The sequence below is a fragment of the Schistocerca piceifrons genome, chromosome 4, assembly GCF_021461385.2.
Source record: "Schistocerca piceifrons isolate TAMUIC-IGC-003096 chromosome 4, iqSchPice1.1, whole genome shotgun sequence".
NCBI classification, from domain to species: Eukaryota; Metazoa; Arthropoda; class Insecta; order Orthoptera; family Acrididae; genus Schistocerca; species Schistocerca piceifrons.
Window position 1 is genome coordinate 209,709,097 of NC_060141.1, and position 24,058 is coordinate 209,733,154.

Here is a 24,058-nt window from a genome sequence, read left to right on the forward strand (position 1 = left end):
ATCGGCCGTGCCGTTTCAAAGGAACCATCCCGGCATTTGCCTGAAGCGATTTAGGGAAATCACGGAAAACCTAAATCAGGATGGCCGGAGACGGGATTGAACCGTCGTCCTCCCGAATGCGAGTCCAGTGTGCTAACCACTGCGCCACCTCGCTCGGTCTAAATTAACGCTTTAGAAGATTGAAGCAGCAGTGTAACTTAGGATACTCACAAGTCATCACTGAAAAATACTAATCATGACAGAGGATTTGCTAACTACGTCAATCAAAAGCATGATTTCAATCGGCTCTGAATTTATAGCAAAAATTTAATGCAGAAAAAAACATTAAAAAGCATAACATGATATAGCTTGATGCACAGTAAAAGTGGGGACTTAAAATTTGCTAAACATATCTCGCTAACCTTATTAATTTACCCCAACCTGCATACGCATTAATAACAGCGATGGTGTGGCTTGAAAGAGAAGCTGAAGTTATTCCTGCTACTGTGACGGTACTTTCGAACGTGGGAAGGTTGATCTGAAAATGATGCTGAACCCCTAAACTCCCTTGCCGGCCGAAGTGGCCCTGCGGTTAAAGGCGATGCAGTCTGGAACCGCAAGACCGCTACGGTCGCAGGTTCGAATCCTGCCTCGGGCATGGATGTTTGTGGTGTCCTTAGGTTAGTTAGGTTTAATTAGTTCTGAGTTCTAGTGGACTAATGACCTCAGCAGTTGAGTCCCATAGTGCTCAGAGCCATTTGAACCATTTGAACCTAAACTCCCTTCGTCCTAATGCGTCGGTGCTGCAAATTACTCTCACCACACTCGTCGATGTAACTTGAGCAGACCGCTGTTGTTGTGGCTGGTTGCCATCAGGTGCACACCTAGAAGTGCCCTGCTGTAAACTCGAACATTGGACTGCGTCAGTCTCCGCCACAGTGGAGAGCTGCTTCCGAAGACTGCCGTCATGGTGGAGAACGAAGCTAAGAGTCCACCATATTGTGTCACCTAAGAAGCCAGAGTCCCTCGCTTTTCAGAAGTTGAAATGAAGACTGTCTGCGATTTGCACCCTCCAAGCCTCAAACAGTTACATGCTCTCTGCCAATAGCGTAATTGTTTTGTTGTTAAAATCTCCTATCAGAAACCAGGTAAAACGAGAAATCCAGTAATGTCGCTTTCCGCCTCTATATTCTAAAAAAATCGGTTGGAATGCTTCGTCAGTCTTACTTCATTCTACCGCCACTAACCTGTGGTCTAAAAGGAGCCAGCGCGGTTTTCTCTAGCCATGGGAAAAAAGAGGAAAAAGGAAAAAGTTACTTCGTTCCCCAGCATCAGCCTGCTAGCCACCTGTTTCCCTGTTTTTGGGATGGATAAGAGTTGTCTATCTTGCTGAATTTTTCTTTTACATAGACCCAACTGCCGCCCCCTGATCCTTGGAGTTCTTCGCTGCAGAACTAAGAGGGCAGAGTCCTTAAAACGCACCATCCCCACCACGACGATAAGGTCCCTGAGCCTGGTCCATCCCGTTTTTATGTGGACAATGGGTACGAGCCCAACAGCCTCTACCTGTGTCAGCCACCTGCCATTTCTCAGAACATCTCGTTCATTATCTGCAGCACGCCACATCTAGAAAGCTTGCGCAACACGGCAGGCACATTGCCTTGACTGACGGCACGTTGGTAAACGTATAACAAGGCGTAAGCGATCGTACGTTTTTGGGACAACATGCACTTTGTTAATTCTTGAACATTAATGAATCGGTATTGTCCCTTACAATCACTATTACAGCTTTATCCAACATGAAAAATGCGTTTACATGATCTACATGAGTTTAATTACGTTAAATCGAAGCTACATATCAAGATGATTGTAAAGTGGCCATCGGAAATAGCTTGACGCTTTTCTACTTCCCGAGTATCTAAACTGCCTTTCAAGCATCTGTGATTGCTCTTCTTAGAAACGTCGACTCCTCTTCAACTGAGCTGCCGACTGTGATATTTCTAATCAAAGTATCCACATCTTTCGCAAACTTCGAATGCGTCCCATCGTCGCCCAGTACTCACGTTTCCCATTTCCACACTGACTATTCAGCACGATTCTCTTAAGCTTTAGTCTATTCTTTCTCATTACGAAATTGTTATCCGAGTCTATATCTGATCCTGGGCACGCCTTATAAACCAGAGTCTGATTTCAGAATTTCTGGCCATGATATAACCCAACTGGAATCTTCCCATGCCTCGAGGTCTCTTCCCAGTAGATCTCCTCTTGTGATTATTGAACAGCTGTCCGTTTGTGATTTTTGAACTTTGTATTTGCCATTATTGCAGAACTCAATTAGTCTCTATCTTTTCTTATTCCTGCTACCAAGCCTATATTCTTCCATAACGCTTTCTTCTGTTCCTTCCCCTATAACATCATTACAATCCCCCATGATTATTGGATTACCATCTCCCATTACATACTGAATTACCCATTCGGTATCCTCATGTGTTTACACTGTCTCTTCATTTTCTGCTTGCGATGTCGACACCTGTACTACTGTAGGAGGACGATACCTGTACTACTCTTGTCGGCTTTGGTTTTCTGTCAAATATGGTGAGAGCAATCCTATCACTGAAGCGTAAACAGTAACTCACCCTGTATCATAACCTCCTATTCACAAAGAAACTTACTTCCGTTACACCACTTTCTGCTGCTGTTCATATTACTCTATTTTGATCTGACCAGAAAATTTTAACTTCTTTTCATTTCACTTCACTGCCCTCCACTATACCTAGACTAGTCTTTGCATAGCAATTCCGATGATGGAATCGAAGTTCGAGAGGTGGTCGTTAGGTCCCGTGACGTAAGCGGCCAGACCCACTGAAGTGTGCCGGCACTAACAGTTGTCCATCAGGATGCTAGTGCATGTTGAGTTTGCAGTTGGCAGATTCACGCTGTGGTCAGTACAGCAATCAGCAGAGTACTGATGGAAGACAGTGGTAGCTACTGGTGACAGACAACAGGAAGTAGCCTCGGCTGCTGGCCCGCTTCAGTAGCTCGGCCGAAAACACACCAGAGCAGGCGGTGCTAAACGACGGCCTCTGACATGCCTGATGGCGATGGCGTGTGTCCGCTCTAGACGATGAACACCAACGACGTATGCCCCTTAGGAGTAGTGTTGGCAGCTAGATGACAGAGATTCGAACCAACAGCCCACTGGGGAGCTGGCTATAAACAAATGGTAGTTACCCAGTAGGTGACTCGATGGTGTAAGGGCGCTAATTAGACTGTAAACAGACTCAGCTCAGGCGGAGGCTTACAGCTACTTGCAGCAATGTCTGATGGCAGAGGCTGGCTGCTTTATTTGCGTCGTGCAGTATTCAACGGTACACGAGGGGGCCTTCAGCTCCGAAAGCCCATAACGGTGATGTTTCGTTGAATGGTTCGCACACCTACACTTGTTGATGACCCAGCACTGAAATCTGCAGCAATTTGCGGAAGGTTTGCATTTCTATCATGTTGAATGATTCAGTCGTCGTTGGTCCCGTACTTGCAGGATATTTTTCCGGCCGCAGCGATGTTGAAGATCTGATGTTTCACCGGATTCCTGATATTCACGGTACACTCATGAAATGCTCGTACGGGAAAATCCCAACTTCATCGCTACCTTGCAGGTGCTGTGTCCCATCGCTTGTGTGCCGACTAAAATACCACGTTCAAACTCAATGTTGATAACCTGCCATTGTAGCAGAAGTAACCGATCTAATAAGTGCGCCAGACACTTGTCGTATATAGGCGTTGCAGCCCTCAACGCCGTATTCTGTATTTGAATACGCATGCCTAGACCAGTTTCTTTGGCGCATCAGTGCAAATTAGCCGAATTGGCTAGGACTTCTCAGACAATAGCACCGCTGTCTGTAACTTCCAACGTCCTGGGATAGCCAGGCGAAATCGGTGGGGAACTATGACTTTATTCACCCAGGTATTCCTGTTTGGTCAGCTCCGCCTGAAGCCCTGTCAGAGCTGTGAGGTGTCACAACTTCGACTTTTAAATGCGGTGGCTGGCATCGTCTGTATCGTCATCATACAGAATACGTGCTCTTGCGTACTGAATACAAGCTCTTTTGTCATGACACCTAATTATCAAGCTGACGTGTGCATCTCTCCTCATGGTGTCATTCTGCTGAATCGATGCAGGAGCTGATTGTTACCACACGTGTAGCTGTGGTGCATCAGTGTGATGAGTTGGCCTGTTTCTGCTCATATATCTGTGGATGACTGGAAAGACAAGAACGTTTCCACATCATCAGAATTGTAACAAGGGGTCAGTTACACCTATATTGTTGCTTACTGTTTGGAACGATATAGTAGCCTTCCAAAAGATATTCGAGTGTCAATATAAATTGCTTCTCAACGTTTTGTGTCGTGATGTGTTGCATGGAACAGTATATGTATCGCAAAGTATTTCAGTATATGTCAACTGATGATTTAAATAATAAAACACTGCACCAGCATTTTCCTCATTCATAGCATGATGCGTTTAAGGAATTCCAATTATCAAGTGCAGCTCTTTACATTGCTATTATATGTGATGCCTGCGTTTGTTTTGTTCTGCCTCTCTTGCCCTGACATTACCTTTTTACGGTTTTTAGGCACTGTGCCTCCTTCATTGTGTTGAAATACACACACATACAATCCCTCACTCAGACGGTTTTTCAGGCGACGTTCAGTTAACCGAATAATTTTTACTTAAAGAAATAATTGTTTTGAAGTTTCGCTTTGATAGGTACTGTACTGAAATTCTGCGTGTCGCCTTTTCGCAGCTGACGTTTAATTACACTTTAACGTTCACTTTATTGTGCAAGTCCTTGTGTTGAATGGCACACTGATTTGGTCTAAATAAATAACGTCACGTAACAATTTTTTCGTAATTATTGCGGTTACATTAAGTGATGTTAGAAATTTTGATTTAAGTGTGGTGTCACCGCCAGACACCACACTTGCTAGGTGGTAGCCTCTAAATCGGCCGCGGTCCGTTAGTATACGTCGGACCCGCATGTCGCCTCTATCAGTGATTGCAGATAGAGCGCCGCCACAGGGCAGGTCTAGTCTAGAGAGACTCCCTAGCACTCGCCCCAGTTGTACAGCCGACTTTACTAGCGATGGTTCACTGTATACATACGCTCTCATTTGCAGAGACGACAATTTAGCATAGCCTTCAGCTACGTCATTTGCTACGACCTAGCAAGGCGCCATATTCAGTTACTATAAGTCATATCTTCAAGAATGTCTTCTGAACAGATAATATTGTGACTCATGTACCGTCAAGAGTGACGTTCATCATTAATGGATTAAAATTAAGTATCAAACTAATTATGTCCGCTTTCTGAATTCTCATCCCTTGTCATGTTCCAGACCTCACGTCAGTATAGTTCTTCCTTCCTCACGCCAGCTTGCGTGAGCTAAAACGCGTGCATTTCGTCTCCATTCGTAACACGGTGTTGGCTCTTCTGCTAACACAAAATTAAGCTTATCCCCTAGTCATTAAACTGGTTTCGTTTCATTGATTCCTCAGATTTCTTACAGGCTGATTCGCATAGATGAGAATTACATTATTTTGATGACATATATCAAATGGACTATTCCAATGTTACCACGTAAGTGTGTGAAGTTGCTTCAGTCAAGGCAGTCGAGTGCAATTAGAAGTCTATTTTTCATTAATAATGTATTTATTTGTATGATCATATTGAAACATTAATTTCTATATTAATATATATCACAGGAAGATTTTAATTCCTGGAACAACCTTCACACAGAAAATGCAAGTAGTTGTTATACATCGACAGATGATGTTTACAATAATGTGTCTATAAATGTCATCTGCTTCTTCCAAATCTAGTTCAGTCAAATAATTACACGAGTGCGTGGTAAAAAGTAATGCCTCCAAATTTTTTATGTTACACGCTACTATTCGGAGCCCTTTAGCGGCAGAGGGCTGCAAATACGTAGATACGAAGAGTAAAGATGTAGAATGTTAATAACGTGTGTTTGATTCAAAAATCTTTAAGAGTTTTGACATAAGAAACTTGGAGACATTCCTTACCACCATGCTCTTGAAACTCGTGGTTCTAAACCAATAAAACTGACATATTGTAAGAGACATCTCGTAAAACTGTACCTTATTAATCTATGTTTGATTTCCAGACTGTGACTCATTGTTGATTCGGTATAAGACTCTACCTTCTAATAGAGTTAGCTGAGGCAGAAATATCAGCAGTTCCTTAACTCCGATAAGATCCATACTGTGGACATCTTTACTGTCAAAACCGTGATGCATAGGAGAGGGCGCTCCCAGTTATACCACGTATTAAGGTTTTCTCTTGTTCCGTGCGCTTATGGAACGCGGGAAGAAAGATTGATTAAATTCCTCTGCGTGCGGTGGAATTAGTCTAAATTTGGGTTCACAGTACCTACGAAGGAGAAAGAGGGGATTAGTGTTCAACGTCCTGTCGACAATTAGGTCGTTAGAGACGGAGCACAAGTTCGGATTAGGGAAGGAAATCGGCCGTGTCTTTTCAAAGGAACGATCATGTCATATGCCTGAAGCGGTTTAGGGAAATCACGGAAATCTTAAATCTGAACGGCCGGACGTGGGTTTGGGTTTGAACCGTCGTCCTCGCGAATGCGAGTCCACTGCGCCATCTACGGGAGCGATATGTAGGAGACGGTAGTAGATTCCTAGATTAATATTGGTTCTCGAGACTTTGCAAGTAGAATGTTACCAGATATTTAACGCCTATCTAGAAGCGTTTGACAGTTCAAATTTTGCAGTATCACCGTGACGTTCTCCTGCGCATCAAGCAAGTCAGTGACTGTAACTTCGTGGAAGATTAAAACTGTGTGTCGGACCGAGACTCGAACTCGGGATCTTTGCCTTTCGCGGGCAAGCGCTCTACCGACAGAGCTACCTAAGCACGACTCACGACCTGTCCTCACAGCTTCAATTCTGCCAGTACCTCCACACACTACGCTGCAGAGTGAAAATCACATTTTGAAATCAGTGGCTGTTTGTGTTGACCTTCTTTGTATACGTTCAATATACCCGGTTGGATTTGTTTGGAGCCACACACTTGAGCAATATTCTAAAATGGATCATACGAATCTTTTGTAAGTGACCTCCCTTGGGAGTGATTATGTTTCCCAGTATCCTACGAATGAATCGCCTTCTGCCACCTCGTTTACCAACGTGGAGATTATCTCTTAGTGTGTTTAGGTTGGGAAATTGTCAGCCATGCCGATTGGTAATAGTTTCTGTTAACGAAATAAGCGTGCGGTAGGCTGATAGTGCCGGCCTGTGTGGCCGTGCGGTTCTAGGCGCTTCAGTCTGGAACCGGTTCGAATCCTGCCTCGGGCATGGATGTGTGTGATGTCATTAGGTTAGTTAGGCTTAAGTAGTTCTAAGTTCCAGGGGACTGATGACCACAGACGTTAAGTCCCATAGTGCTCAGAGCCATTTTTGGCTGATAGTGATCGTTCCTACTACTGTTTAATTTACTAGATTGTTCGTTCCTAAAAGAGTCAACTAATATATTGTTTCTTTATACAAGTAGTGGAAAAATAGGGCTAAAATATAATTAATATGTCTATACATTCTTACTTTTTGCTGATTGTAACTTTTATTGTGTATTCATTTATTCCAATTGTAACGCTTGATAATGGCCTAATCAAGAACTCTGGATAGTGTAACGGTGTCATAAAGGGTATCATACAGTCAAATGGCGTTATACGATCGTATTTCTGGTCAGATGAGTATCGGGTAATATCAACAGCAGCAGAAAATGTTATAACAGGTGTAGGATTCGTTATGAATAGGAAGGTAGGGCAGAGGGTGTGTTACTGTGAACAGTTCAGTGACCGGGTTGTTCTAATCAGAATCGACAGCAGACCAACACCGACAACGATAGTTCAGGTATACATGCCGACGTCGCAAGCTGAAGATGAACAGATAGAGAAAGTGTATGGGGATATTGAAAGGGTAATGCAGTATGTAAAGGAGGACGAAAATCTAATAGTCATGGGCGACTGGAATGCAGTTGTAGGGGAAGGAGTAGAAGAAAAGGTTACAGGAGAATATGGGCTTGGGACAAGGAATGAAAGAGGAGAAAGACTAATTGAGTTCTGTAACAAGTTTCAGCTAGTAATAGCGAATACCCTGTTCAAGAATCACAAGAGGAGGAGGTATACTTGGAAAAGGCCGGGAGATACGGGAAGATTTCAGTTAGATTACATCATGGTCAGACAGATATTCCGAAATCAGATACTGGATTGTAAGGCGTACCCAGGAGCAGATATAGACTCAGATTACAATATAGTAGTGATGAAGAGTAGGCTGAAGTTCAAGACATTAGTCAGGAAGAATCAATACGCAAAGAAGTGGGATACGGAAGTACTAAGGAATGACGAGATACGTTTGAAGTTCTCTAACGCTATAGATACAGCAATAAGGAATAGCGCAGTAGGCAGTACAGTTGAAGAGGAATGGACATCTCTAAAAAGGGCCATCACAGAAGTTGGGAAGGAAAACATAGGTACAAAGAAGGTAGCTGCGAAGAAACCATGGGTATCAGAAGAAATACTTCAGTTGATTGATGAAAGGAGGAAGTACAAATATGTTCCGGGAAAATCAGGAATACAGAAATACAAGTCGCTGAGGAATGAAATAAATAGGAAGTACAGGGAAGCTAAGACGAAATGGCTGCAGGAAAAATGTGAAGACATCGAAAAAGATATGATTGTCGGAAGGACAGACTCAGCATACAGGAAAGCCAAAACAACCTTTGGTGACATTAAAAGCAACTGTGGTAACATTAAGAGTGCAACGGGAATTCCACTGCGAAACGCAGAGGAGAGAGCAGATAGGTGGAAAGAATACATTGAAAGCCTCTATGAGGGTGAAGATTTGTCTGATGTGATAGAAGAAGAAACAGGAGTCGATTTAGAAGAGATATGGGATCCAGTATTAGAATCGGAATTTAAAAGAGCTTTGGAGGATTTACGGTCAAATAAGGCAGAAGGGATAGATAACATTCCATCAGAATTCCTAAAATCATTGGGGGAAGTGGCAACAAAACGACTGTTCACGTTGGTGTGTAGAATATATGAGTCTGGCGATATACCATCTGACTTTCGGAAAAGCGTCATCCACACAATGCCGAAGACGGCAAGAGCTGACAAGTGCGAGAATTATCGCACAATCAGCTTAACAGCTCATGCATCGAAGCTGCTTACAAGAATAATATACAGAAGAGTGGAAAAGAAAATTGAGAATGCGCTAGGTGACGATCAGTTTGGCTTTAGGAAAAGTAAAGGGACGAGAGAGGCAATTTTGACGTTACGGCTAATAGTGGAAGCAATGCTAAAGAAAAATCAAGACACTTTCATAGGATTTGTAGACCTGGAAAAAGCGTTCGACAATATAAAATGGTGCACGCTGTTCGAGATTCTGAAAATAGTAGGGGTAAGCTATAGGGAGAGACGGGTCATATACAATATGTACAACAACCAAGAGGGAATAATAAGAGTGGACGATCAAGAACGAAGTGCTCGTATTAAGAAGGGTGTAAGACAAGGCTGTAGCCTTTCGCCCCTACTCTTCAATCTGTACATCGAGGAAGCAATGATGGAAATAAAAGAAAGGTTCAGGAGTGGAATTAAAATACAAGGTGAAAGGATATCAATGATACGATTCTCTGATGACATTGCTATCCTGAGTGAAAGCGAAGAAGAATTAAATGATCTGCTGAACGGAATGAACCGTCTAATGAGTAGACAGTATGGTTTGAGAGTAAATCGGAGAAAGACGAAGGTAATGAGAAGTAGTAGAAATGAGAACAGCGAGAAACTTAACATCAGGATTGATGGTCACGAAGTCAATGAAGTTAAGGAATTCTGCTACCTCATCAAAAGCAGACTCGCTATGGCAAAACAGGCATTTCTGGCCAAGAGAAGTCTACTAATATCAAATACCGGCCTTAATTTGAGGAAGAAGTTTCTGAGGATGTACGTCTGGAGTACAGCATTGTATGGTACTGAAACATGGACTGTGGGAAAACCGAAACAGAAGAGAATCGAAGCATTTGAGATGTGGTGCTATAGACGAATGTTGAAAATTAGGTGGACTGATAAGGTAAGGAATGAGGAGGCTCTACGCAGAATCGGAGAGGAAAGGAATATGCGGAAAACACTGATAAGGAGAAGGGACAGGATGATAGGACATCTGCTAAGACATGAGGGAATGACTTCCATGGTACTAGAGGGAGCTGTAGAGGGCAAAAACTGTAGAGGAAGACAGAGATTGGAATACGTCAAGCAAATAATTGAGGACGTAGGTTGCAAGTGCTACTCTGAGATGAAGAGGTTAGCACAGGAAAGGAATTCGTGGGGGGCCGCATCAAACCAGTCAGTAGACTGATGATAAAAAAAAAAAAAAATCGTCCCGGAAGTTACAGATGACTGTGGCTCCACAACAAGAAAATAAATCGTCAATATATTGTTTTTCCTTCATATACCTCGCGAAAGACCACGAAGGTAAAATTGGGAAATCAGAGCTCGCACGGTGGCTAATTAACAATAATTCTTCTCGTGCTTTCACGGTGGCTAACTAACAATAATTCTTCTTGTGAACCATTCGTAATTAGAAATAAATGGGGGAATTGATCGTGGTACACAAACTACACTCCGCTACATGCCGTAAGGTGACTGGCGGAGTATGGATGTAGATATCGACCCGCATTAAGGGAAAACTTCCATAAACAGCGAACCTCACGCCATTAAACTGTGAATAGTGCTACCGGGGGAAAATACATTTTCAGAAATGTGCAGATTGACGGTCTTGTGAAGTTCACCAAGCACATTGTGAAACAAAAACTTTTGAGAACTGGCCAAGAACGCCGAAACCGTAACTGAGTTCCTATTGAGTAATGGTTTGTCGGGAGAAATATTATGGAAATATTATGTGACGATAGTATTGCAGCAGATGTGGTGATTCCTTCGTAAACATGCTGGTATCTGCATCATCATTTGTGGTAACGGTGATGCTGCTGCTGTGTAAGACTTGAGGGTTTTCTGTAGCCTCTCTCCTTCGTGTAAGGGGCGGGATCGGCATTACGCGCCATCCCTTCAGTGCTGTTTGTGTGTGTGTGGCAAAATTTTGCAACGGCACGCGCTGCGGGGTGGCGTTGGCATCGCCTACGGACCTCCGGCAGGTCGTGTGTATGCCCCTTTTCCCATGGCTGTAAGGTGACTGAGAAACAACTTCGCTTGCATTGTATCACACCATTCTCTGGAAATTTACTTGCCAAACAGATAGCCATCCCTAATTTATTTGCTCACTTCCTTACAAGGAATCTCTTGAGTGCGAGGTCGCAAAAGGCTAATGATGTTTACGGCTTTCGGCGCCCCACATTTTGTCTGTCATGCAGACACAATATCCGCTGCTAATGGCAACTGGAGTTATCCAGTGGAGAGGCCAGCACGAGGCTACGGTGCGTAGTTGAACTGCTTCGTCGACAAGTAACTCACCACAGTGCTACAGTTCTGGTGGTGTTGATGCAAAGCCGAGCAAAGCCAACGATTAACAAATCAAATGTCACATTATGTCTACAGCAACATTTGCCGACGTTGAGATTTTATCAGAAAGGAACCTAAGGAATTACGCAGAGTGAGGAAGAGGTGGCAGATGAAATATCAGCTTTCCTGCAAGATGAGTCAGTGGAATTTTTGGTGTCCTATACGCTCGACTATGCGGACAGAATACGTGAGGAGTACAACGATCATCCACACCATAGTAAAAGCCAATTACGAATAGATTTCGAATAAGGCGGCAGCAACATTACCGTGTAGTGCAAAAGGAAAACTGCTGACATTGTTACAAAAAATGGTGTTTACGCGTTTTAATGATACTCGATACAATTTACAGGCTGTACATGACAGTGACCTGTTACGGTATGCTCATAACATTGCGCGGCACATAGCTTGCAGTGATATCAAAGGAAGCAGTGGATGACTGCATAACTTAAAGACGGAAGATAAAGAAATTTCGAACAAAGCATCAACTTGACGATGCACAGCAAACTGCGGAATCGGCCCGAAAATTTGAAGTTGAGGTAAACAAACTTATTTCTTATGGATTTTAGGAGGAAATCCATATTAAAGAAACCATGGAAATCAGAAATACCAAGAGAGTTGTATCAAGATCAACTAACATCAGTGCCTTAACACAGTGTATGGTGACTGTTGATCTGGATGGTACAGTGACTGGAAAGTTACTTATTGTGCTGCGAAAAGTTGGAGGCGTTGTGCCTCCTACGATTCTTTCTAATGTGCGTGATCTTGAAAGGGCAGTATGACATATTTACGTCACAGCAAGAAAGATTGAGAAAATGGGCGTAAGAGAATTACTACTATGGTATGAACTCTGCTTTTGGCCAATAGCTGGTCGAAATAAATTACTTTTGTCTCACTCCTGGTCTGCGTATGAAGTTTATACTCCTTTAGAGCAAACTATCCCTCCTAAAAAATGTGTAACATAGCAGTTCATACCATCTTGACTTACTGGACATATTCAGCCTTTGGATGTTTGTTTTCTCTGTGCCTACAAAACATATCATTGCACTGTATGCAGCTACTCCTTAAAAGATAGGCAGCTTCACGGTAAGTTCCACGACATACTGTTTCACATGTGGTTGCATGCCATCACATTCCATCAGTTCTCGTCATTCCATTGTACCAATATGATTCCATATGCATTCTTTAAGAGTGGATATTTGGCTGAACGTCCTGAATGGTTTTTAACTCCCAAGGAGTTTGCCTTCGATGTTGATGGTGCGAACCTTTATGATCGCTTTTGCACGTTATTTTTCATTCGGTGTCCATGGTGCAAGTTAATGGTTTGCTTTGAACATTTCTCGAAAAGTGACGATGTCGATTTTGTGAAGTGTAATACTTACATAAAAGGCTGATCTCTGCACCTCCCGGACATGCATTTTGTGGTGTCACCGCCAGACACCACACTTGCTAGGTTGTAGCCATTAAATCGGCCGCGGTCCGTTAGTATACGTCGGACCAGCGTGTCGCCACTATCAGTGATTGCAGATAGAGCGCCGCCACACGGCACGTCTAGTCTAGAGAGACTCCCTAGCACTCGCCCCAGTTGGATAGCCGACTTTGCTAGCGATGGTTCACTGTCTACATACGCTCTCATTTGCCGAGACGACAGTTTAGCATAGCCTTCAGCTAAGTCATTTGCTACGACCTAGCAAGGCGCCATATTCAGCTACTATTTTGAACAGATAATATTGTGAATCATGTACTGTCAAGAGCGACGTTCATCATTAATGGATTAAAGTTAAGTATCAAACTAATTACGTCCGCTTTCTGAATTCTAATTCCTTGTATTGTTCCAGACCTCACGCCAGTATAGTTCTTCCCTCCTCACGCCAGCCTGCCTGAGCTAAAACGCGTATTTCGGCCTCCATTCGTAACACGGTGTTGGCTCTTCTGCCAACACAACACATTTTATGTCGCTCTTGTGATGCGCATGGTGAGTCAATAGTAGCTAATACTTTTCCCCTCATAATTGTTAATACACTTTCAAATGAGCCTTACTAAAGACTGAAAATGCGAACTCGCACTCAAAAGGTTCCTTGTTAGTGTCCAAGACAGTTTAGGCCCGCCAAAAATTTTACAAATCGCTTCAAAGCCTTGATATAGGGGCACTTCCCCTCTCCTTTCTCATCCACCTATCTTTCCCAACTCACATCCTATACCAACTCATCTTTTTGCGACACCTTCTTCCCCTGCCTTCGAACAGTAACCTGCACATGGTTACGCAAATAATTTATCTAATGTCTTGCCATATAATAGTATGGGTATAACTGAGAGTGCGCTGGAGAGGTCATCATGAAACTTTTTCAGTTATAGGCTACGTGTCCTGTGGATACACACTACGTGTCTTTAATCCAACGCTTTCCACTGCTTTCTGCATCCTCATGCCGTTGATCATTGCTGATTCTTCCGCCTTTTAGGGGCAATGTCACACCATAGGGACAAGAGCGCCCTGAACTTCCTCGTGCTTCTCCGCCGTCTTTGCCACAAGTCTTCGGCCACCATTTCTGATGCTCTTTATTCAAAATTTAAGCAGTGACGAGTCTCAGACCCGATACCGATGACGTTTCAATTACTAGGCAAAGACGCTAACCCTACATCAATGGTGCAGTGAACAACTGAAAGTGCTTAAACAATCACCACGTTTATAATAACCCTTTTCATAATAATAAGTATAAAGAAATACACTTCTGATTCATTGCCGAGCACCAGTAAAAACTAAGAATAGAAAAAACTTTAACTACTTTCATCACAGGACTTCAGTACAAGTTAATTCGTTAATTCCAGTTATAAACATAAAGTTACAGAGAATCCCGCCAGTGCTCCCTGCAGAGCACAAAAATGCGAGCTGTACTACGGAGAAACGGAACTGTCACCTTCGAGGGGAATATCAGAAACCTTTAGTCTAGCCTGGTTTGGTTTCTCACTCTAAACTTACATTCTTACCACTGCATTATTTCTGCTACAGCTGCTGTCCAGATAGCATTGTAATAAACAATGACTGCCAAACACACAGGGTTTAATATGCAAACACTATGCTTCATTCATGGTCCCACTGGCATCGCTTTGCAACAGTGGCTATACCCACCATTCGTTTATGCATTTTCTGTAATGCAGATGCTGTACGTTTTCGAAGATAGCTGTGATTAACATTACGGAGATTTGCTAATTTGGCTTGCAAGTTTACATGGCAGGTTTACAAGAAACACGGAGCCATGGATAGGGATTAATATACAAGGTGTTTGTATGAATTCCTTCAAGATTTCAAAGTGAAGACCATATGAGACGAAATTTTATGATCAATGCAGTCTGCAATAGCAAAGAGATGAGGTGCTTCATTACGAACGGCACAGTCATTACGTGCAGAAGGACGGAGAATGGAAACCTGTAGTTAAGAAATCAGATTTCAATCTCTGGAGAAAGGTATTAGTGGAAGAAGAGCTGCCACTGATTTTTTACGATTTGCATAAGAACGTTGTTCATAGCATTGTATTAAAATTTTTACTGTCGTGGAGAGTACCCCCACCACGTAAAAGGTGGCAGATGTTTTATTGGACAAAATTGGTTTAACAGGGGCTCGTCATTCGAGTGCGAGAATTAAGAAAACGAAGCGACATACGACGCTTTCTGATAGCGAGATCGAATATAATACCAGCTGGGGTAAATTTTCTGTGGAAAATACGTAACGTCAAGAAAGAAAAACATCGCCCTTTTATTTTTCTCGATCTGGCTGAAACAGAATCACACTGGGATGCACACCTGGCAGATTTCGAAGGCAATAGTGGTTTAAGAGCGCGACTGGCACAGGAAATGGAACAGTTGCCTGTCATTCATGATCATCTGAATGACTATCAAAAGGTCGAACCTGGTATTTACATCCAAAAAATTCGACGATTATCGTGAATAGATGAATAGTGATGTATTCAAAGGGAACGTCGTACCGAAAACTGTCTATTCAGAATGAAAGATGTGCAAAATTCACTTAATGAAGCCATTGATGATGTTAATGTGGAAACAAAGTGCGTGCGCTACACAGAAAACTGGCAAGAAATATACTTTCTGGAGGAAATCATCCGAGAAAATTTCGTTGAAATTATTGAAATTACTTCAAATGCCTCCTCGGACACGGATTTATCGGATAAACTTAATCCCTTACAAAACTGCAATCGAACGATAAAAATGCATTAAATGTTATGTTTCTTATTCTTTCCCCTCCCAAATTTGTAAATGCTTTTCTCTTTCTTACCTTCCTTTCTTACTGTATTTAGTTCCCTCATTCGATCCAAAAATTTACTAATGCGTGGCAGAGCGAACGATGTCTCCAGTTACGACTGCCTTGGCAGCAGGGACATCAAGATTCGGCCGTGGATCGATGGAAATATGTCACCTGGTCTCATAAATTACGTTTCTTGTTACTCGAGGGCGATGTTCGTGTGACGACAGGCCGTCAAACAAGTGAACGGTTACTCAAAACATCAACCGCACAACGCACTGTTATCCTATATGGGACAACCATTTGGTTTTTATGCCATATGTGGTAGTAAACGGAAGCACAATGACAGCTGTGGATTGCGTGAACATTACTGGAAGCTACCTGCATCACCTCCTGTTTAAATCTTCCCCGATGACAACGGTATCATTCAGCAGGTTAACTGTCCACATCACAAGGCCAGAATCGTTCTACAGTGGTCTCAGCAGCGTGATAGTCTAATGACAGTGACGTCTTCGGGCACCATAGTCCACTAGTCGGAACCTGATCGGACAATTCTGGAAATTTTAATAAAGTAAGCAGTGTTGATCGCCAGATATTTCATTAATGGCAACAGGTTTCAATCTCTGAAGATTATCATCAGACTATTAAGTATCTACTTTAGCGATCTGCGGAGACGAAACGTACACTGGAAGCCACATTCGTCAACGAATCTGTCTCCACCGGTTGCTGGACATGGTCCTCAGAGACTGAAACCGGTTACTGCGAATAAAATATATTGCGATCAAGACTGATTACTTTATTAAAATAGAATTTGTATCGCTCATTTCTAATCATGTTATCAAAATACTTTGATTCCTGGGAAACCATGAGACACCAGCTCCGCTTCCGCAAACCATCGGCTTGTAATTTGCGAGAATTCAGTGACAACTGTCTAGACATCTGGTGTTACATACGTCCGGAAAGGGTTTGTCCAATAGAAGCTACGCAGAATCACTCTTCTACTGCTTTCGAAAGTTAACAAACATGCTATTGGCTCATCAGTGTATTTACCTTTGGATTGCTGTGTTTGATACCAAGTACGCAGCATTTTTGATTCTGTTTGCTGAGTTAAATGCTTAACCGTCTTGATATTCGGATTAATTTGTGTGTGATTCCTCCTAATGATGTAACTTTGGTGTGGGCGACGACATTCCCAGTACAGCGTTATACTACAGTCAACCTGCTTACGAGGGGATATTAGTTCCTAAACCACTGTCAGAATCTTTCTCTCTCTCACACACACCGCAGACGCACACGCAGAAACAGATACAGCAGTACAACGGTTCCTTGGTGATTTGTCTGTCTAAACAATTCTGAAAGCGAAGCGTTAGCTTTCAGGTTTCGATCTAACAGCTTTTTTACTAACTTGTTTTGTTAATCAGAGCTCAAGGTAGACTGAGTATAAAAGAGTGCTGGTAACAAAGGATTTTTTCCTTTTATTTTTATGAATGCAGCTGTCTCAAACTTACTGTCAGTGACACACGACGGTATTTAACTCTGCGCTTTTACGTTACGATTGACTGAGTGCAAGTGTATACTCTAAGGAACTGAAGGAAAAAAGATTACTGTTCGACGCCTAGTGAAATTTGCCTTTTAATTTTTACGGTGTTTTTGTTGCTCCCAATATTTGTACTCCAGGACGAATTTCCCGGTATCTCTGTTTCGTATGATGACTGGATTTTGTTACAGTACTGATTGTAAGCCACTTAAATTGTAGTGTAGTTACGTCCGTAAAGTCCCATTACCGTTTCAAAAATTCACAACTTGGAAACTACGGTTATAAACTGTTACGAGATAGAGCATCATGGTTTGTTGTAAAACGTTTAGCAGCTCCCAAATTTTTTTTTCAGTTTTGCCAAAATTTCAATGTGTTCCCCCACTCGTTGCTAGCTGAACTTGAAGGCGATATTCGCCTCCTGCCCATACACAGGTCAGCATTGCAGCATTATTAGTGTTGATTGCTTCATTGATTCGTCTCTTACTGGTGTTGTTTGAACGCCATGCTTGACGTAACGCCACGAAAGGAAGTCCAGCGGCGTCGCATCGAGACATTGCGGTGGCCTTGTGTTGGGACCATCACGACCCATCAGCCTCTCAGGAAATGTGTCATTCAGCAGATCCTGCACGTTCAGTCTCCAGTATGGGGGTGCACCGTCATGCTGGAAGGTGATAGGTGGAAATAGATCGTCGATCTGTTGTAGCAGGAATTGTTCGAGCACGTCCAGGAAAAAATTTCCGGTACGATTTTCTCTGCGAACACAAATGAGCCTATCACCATATCGCGAGTCAAGCCACACCAAACATAAAGCCTCAGGTTATCACGGATGTGTTCAGGTGTGTTGAGACGATTTTCGGTGCCCAAAATCTTAATGTTGTGACGATTCACATGTCCGGAAATGTGGAACGTTGCTTTCATCACATGCAATTTGTACCGAAAGAGGCATAATGGTTTATTTAATGTTCTATGTATAGTTTATTTGTTTCCTGCAAGTCACTTGATGCAGATGAATTTTCTGGAGGCTCCGTTTAAATGCAGCTCACACTCTGCCAACACGTGCTTCAAACACAGGTGGACGTCCACTTCGAGTAAGATCTTTCATACTTGCTAAGTTTATGAACCACCTCAGTATGCTTGTTTTTGCGAGTGGTGCCGTCCCATTCTGGCGTCAATAATTGCGCTGTTCCGTTGTCATAGATTTGGATTCTGCGTACCGGACGACACATTGCGCCTACCTATTTTTTGTTGCCATTTCGGTGTACTACACGTCAAATCCGCAAAAAATTCGAAAGGAATATACTCTGAAAGCTGCTAAACGATTTGTAACGAAATACGATTCTTCACCTCCAAGAGTTTCCAAGTTATGAGTTTATGAAATGAAAGTGGGACTTTGCCGGCCGATGTGGCCGAGCGGTTCTAGGCGCTTCAGTCCGGAACCGCTCGACTGCAACGGTCGCAGGTTCGAATCCTGCCTCGGGCATGGATGTGTGTCTTGTCCTTAGGTTAGTTAGATTTAAGTAGTACTATGTTCTAGGGGACTGATGACCTCAGATGTTAAGTCCCATAGTGCTCAGAGCCTTTTGAAGCATTTGAAAGAGGGACTTTATGGACAACCTGTATTATTTTTAAAATCAGCTAACAACTGAATATTCTTAAGTACAAACAAAGAAGAGAACAAGGCTAATCAGAGCATCTCATCCTCTATACATTTATGACTCTCCAAGCGTTTGTGTATATTTTACTAGCGTGCGCGTGAATGTGCGCAGGAGCACTCGCGCTCGCGTTTATGTGCAAATAGGTGATATATATATATATATATATATATATATATATATATATATATATATATATATATATATATATGGCTATTACAAATGATTGAAGCGATTTCATAAATTCACTGTAGCTCCATTCATTGACATATGGTCACGACACACTACAGATACGTAGAAAAACTCATAAAGTTTTGTTCGTCTGAAGCCGCACTTCAGGTTTCTGCCGCCAGAGCGCTCGAGAGCGCAGTGAGACAAAATGGTGACAGGAGCCGAGAAAGCGCATGTCGTGCTTGAAATGCACTCACATCAGTCAGTCATAACAGTGCAACGACACTTCAGGACGAAGTTCAACAAAGATCCACCAACTGCTAACTCCATTCGGCGATGGTATGCGCAGTTTAATGCTTCTGGATGCCTCTGTAAGGGTAAATCAACGGGTCGGCCTGCAGTGAGCGAAGAAACGGTTGAACGCGTGCGGGCAAGTTTCACGCGTAGCCCGCGGAAGTCGACGAATAAAGCAAGCAGGGAGCTAAACGTACCACAGCCGACGGTTTGGAAAATCTTACGGAAAAGGCTAAAGCAGAAGCCTTACCGTTTACAATTGCAACAAGCCCTGACACCCGATGACAAAGTCAAACGCTTTGAATTTTCGGCGCGGTTGCAACTGCTCATGGAAGAGGATGCGTTCAGTGCGAAACTTGTTTTCAGTGATGAAGCAACATTTTTTCTTAATGGTGAAGTGAACAGACATAATGTGCGAATCTGAGCGGTAGAGAATCCTCACGCATTCGTGCAGCAAATTCGCAATTCACCAAAAGTTAACGTGTTTTGTGCAATCTCACGGTTTAAAGTTTACGGCCCCTTTTTCTTCTGCGAAAAAAACGTTACAGGACACGTGTATCTGGACATGCTGGAAAATTGGCTCATGCCACCACAACTGGAGACCGACAGCGCCGACTTCATCTTTCAACGGGATGGTGCTCCACCGCACTTCCACCATGATGTTCGGCATTTCTTAAACAGGAGATTGGAAAACCGATGGATCGGTCGTGGTGGAGATCATGATCAGCAATTCATGTCATGGCCTCCACGCTCTCCCGACTTAACCCCATGCGATTTCTTTCTGTGGGGTTATGTGAAAGATTCAGTGTTTTAAACCTCCTCTACCAAGAAACGTGCCAGAACTGCGAGCTCGCATCAACGATGCTTTCGAACTCATTGATGGGGACATGCTGCGCCGAGTGTGGGAGGAACTTGATTATCGGCTTGATGTCTGCCGAATCACTAAAGGGGCACATATCGAACATTTGTGAGTGCCTAAAAAAACTTTTTGAGTTTTTGTATGTGTGTGCAAAGCATTGTGAAAATATGTCAAATAATAAAGTTATTGTAGAGCTGTGAAATCGCTTCAATCATTTGTAATAACCCTGTATATATTGGCTTCAACAAGGCCACAATTTATTCCTTATTTGACCTTTTCGAACATAGGCTAGTTGTCTGCCTGTTAATGCATTCTTTATTTGGTGTAACCTAAAACAATAACAGACTTAAAAACAAATGTAAATCGACTAAAATTCTGTTTTGGTAGCATAGTTTAATGCATTTTTCTGAGTTTGCTTACAAATTTAATTGCGATTACAAATGCTTTCGTAGTTCAGTGTACTAACCTTGCGCTTTTGTATCGGATGCATTAATTCTTGATTTCTTGAATCTTTTCAGTTGATTCTTGTCAGTGTACAGAATTGCCTGTTTGACGCTGTCAGTCATATACTTAGGAAAAATGTGGAAAAACGTATGGTCCCAGAAAACATGGATGACTGTATGAAATTTGTGATGGATTATTGGAAATCTTTGTCTATATATATACACATAATTGCGAGCGCTCCTGTGCATATTCACGCGCACGGTGTAAAAGGTACACAAACGCTTGAAGAGTCAGTAATTTATAGGGGATGAGATTCTCTGATTAGCCTCCTTCTTCTATTCTTTGTTTGTACTTAAGAATATTCAGTTGTTAGCTTATTGTAAAAATAATACAGGTTTTCCATGAAGTCCCACTATCATTTCAAAACCTTATAACTTGGAAACTCTTGGAGATGAATCGTATTTCGTTAAAAATCGTTTAGCAGCTTTCGAAGTATATTCCCTTTGATTTTTTGCGCTTTTGACTTAGAGTACACCAAAATGGCAACAGAAAGCGGTGGGCGCAATGTGTTGTCTGGTATGCAGAATCCATAAATATATGAATGTTGCTATATATACAGGGTGGTCCATTGATATTAATCTCACGAAATAAGCATCAAACGAAAAAACTACAAAGAACGAAACTCGTCTAGCTTGAAGGGGGAAACCACATTGCGCTATGGTTGACCCGCTAGATGGCGCTGCCATAGGTCAAATGGATATCGACTGCGTTTTTTTAAATAGGAACCCCCATTTTTTATTACAACCGAAATAAAATGTTCACAAGTATTTTTTTTTACTTTGTTGTTATTTTAAAGCCTGTACAACAGGCAGGCTGTCACCGGCACACTACGCCGCTCTTCAGCCATAGAATATACAAGCAGCAAAAACAGTGAGAAGACACTAGTGACAGAACGGTGGGCAATAAAACAGGAGACACATAGAGACAAACACGGAGCCGTTCACACTCGTCGATAATCCACACTGCTAACTGATGAGACGACGCACGAACACTGAAGATGACGATGGCACTGGTGAATTTACAAGTACCTAAGTTCTGTATTTTAATTTAAAAAAACCTACCTGTTACCATATGTTGGTCTAAAATTGTGAGCCATCCGTTTGTGACTATTACAGCGCCATCTATCAGAAATCGAAAAAAGTGGTCTAACTAAAGCATTCATATTTCTTTACGTACTACACGAATATGTAATACAAAATGGGGCTTCCTATTTTAAAAAACGCAGTTGATATCCGTTTGACCTATTGCAGCGCCATCTATTGGGCCAACCATAGCACCATCTAGTTTCCCCCTTCATGCTAGACAAGTTTCGTTCTTTGCAGTTTTTTCGTTTGACGCTTATTTCGTGAGATATTTGGCCCGGTCGCGATCAATGGAGCACACTGTATATGGGAAAGAGAGAGAGAGAGGGAGAGATAAAGCGTGAGAGAGGTTGGAGAGTGGTGTTAGGGATAGAGAGAGGCACACGCTGCTGTATTTCCACATGCTGCCGACAACTATCGAGAGCAGCAAGTACCGCAAAGTACCGCAGTTATCGGAACACAGATTAAACAAATCGTTCTGGTGTGAGAAAATAAAGCAGCCGCTATGAAATATTTGCGTGCCATTCTACACTCACTGCACAAGCGCGATTGCTACGGAATAAATTGGCAGCATGGAAATGGGCTGTTATGGTACAGAAACTATGTACAATCGATTGCCATTGAGTCACCTAAACTGATTTCATGCTGTCGAAAACGTACAATGAAAATACTTTTGCTATAATACGAGAAGAATTGTGTGGCGAAATTTTCAGATGCGCTAACCAGACATAAATCTGTAAACAGAGAGACTCGGAAAATGCCCAGCACATGATAATTTTTTTATCAACACTAGGCAGTAATTATTTCCAGAGTGCTGATCACTGATGCCATTAGGAGACATCAGATAGCAAAGCTTTAGTCATGGTTATTTCGCACCCCAGCAAGCAAAATGACACAAGTCACGGCAGCTGTCAGTTTTTGTCACTGAAAAACACGTGTGAAGTGTCCCAACTTGCACGAAAAACGTCACCTCTCCATCTCGCAATTTATACACTTCAGTACAGTTGTGTCAGTGTACGAATGTAATTTTTAATATCAATGATTATTACACTGTCTGATATGCATGTCTGAAGGAACAGACACTGTTTTGACTATTATAGCTGTTGCAAATGCTAATAAATTTGTTCGTGTAGCAAACAAGAATGGAAATGGAAACTTCTGCTGTAAAGGAAGTTCATACTGAATCCCTTTTCTCCGCGAAAAGTATCGCTCCGTTATATAAGCGCATTTATGATTCTACGTTTTCCTAAGCTGGGTTCTAAGAACGGACGTGAGAAGTGAGTGTTTCTGGGGCGCTCGGGATTAGCCGAGCGGTCTCAGCGGCTGCAGTCATCGACTGTGCGGCTGGTCCCGGCGGAGGTTCGAGTCCTCCCTCGGGCATGAGTGTGTGTGTTTGTCCTTAGGATACTTTAGGTTAAGTAGTGTGTAAGCTTAGGGACTGATGACCTTAACATTTAAGTCCCATAAGATTTCACACACATTTGAACATTTTTAAGCCAGCCTGGGTGGACGAGCGGCTCTAGGCGCTTCAGTGTGGAGCCGCGCGACCGCAACGGTCGCAGGTTCGAATCCTGCCTCGAGCATGGATGTGTGTGATGTCCTTAGGTTAGTTAGGTTTAAGTAGTTCTAAGTTCTAGGAGACTGATGACCTCAGAAGTTAAGTCCCATAGTGCTCAGAGCCATTTGAACCATTTGTTTCTCGGTGGTGGGGAAGTAAATGGGACGAGTTGTGGAATGGAGCTTCTATCAGCCAAAACGTACTTCCAGAGTCGGTACACATTGGTTATACTGCGTATTCACGCACGAAAGTGTATGGTTAGAAAGACTCGAGCTTCGGGAAAGCGAAACGATCGTTAATGGCACGACTTTGGATGTAGTCAGGACTGATATTTCTCTTCCTGCTACGTTTACAGGCTCAACTGTTATGACACTGTCGCGGTATACGTTGTATTGACCAGAAGGATCTCTCGGAGTATTACCCGTTCAAAGTTTAACGTACTTAAGTGACACTCTCAATCAAGAGCTCTTGCAGTCCTTGGAGAGATTAATAGAGTCCCAGCAAGGAGGAATTACGATGGAACAAATGTGTCAGCACGTACACCATCTCAAGAAAGAACAGGG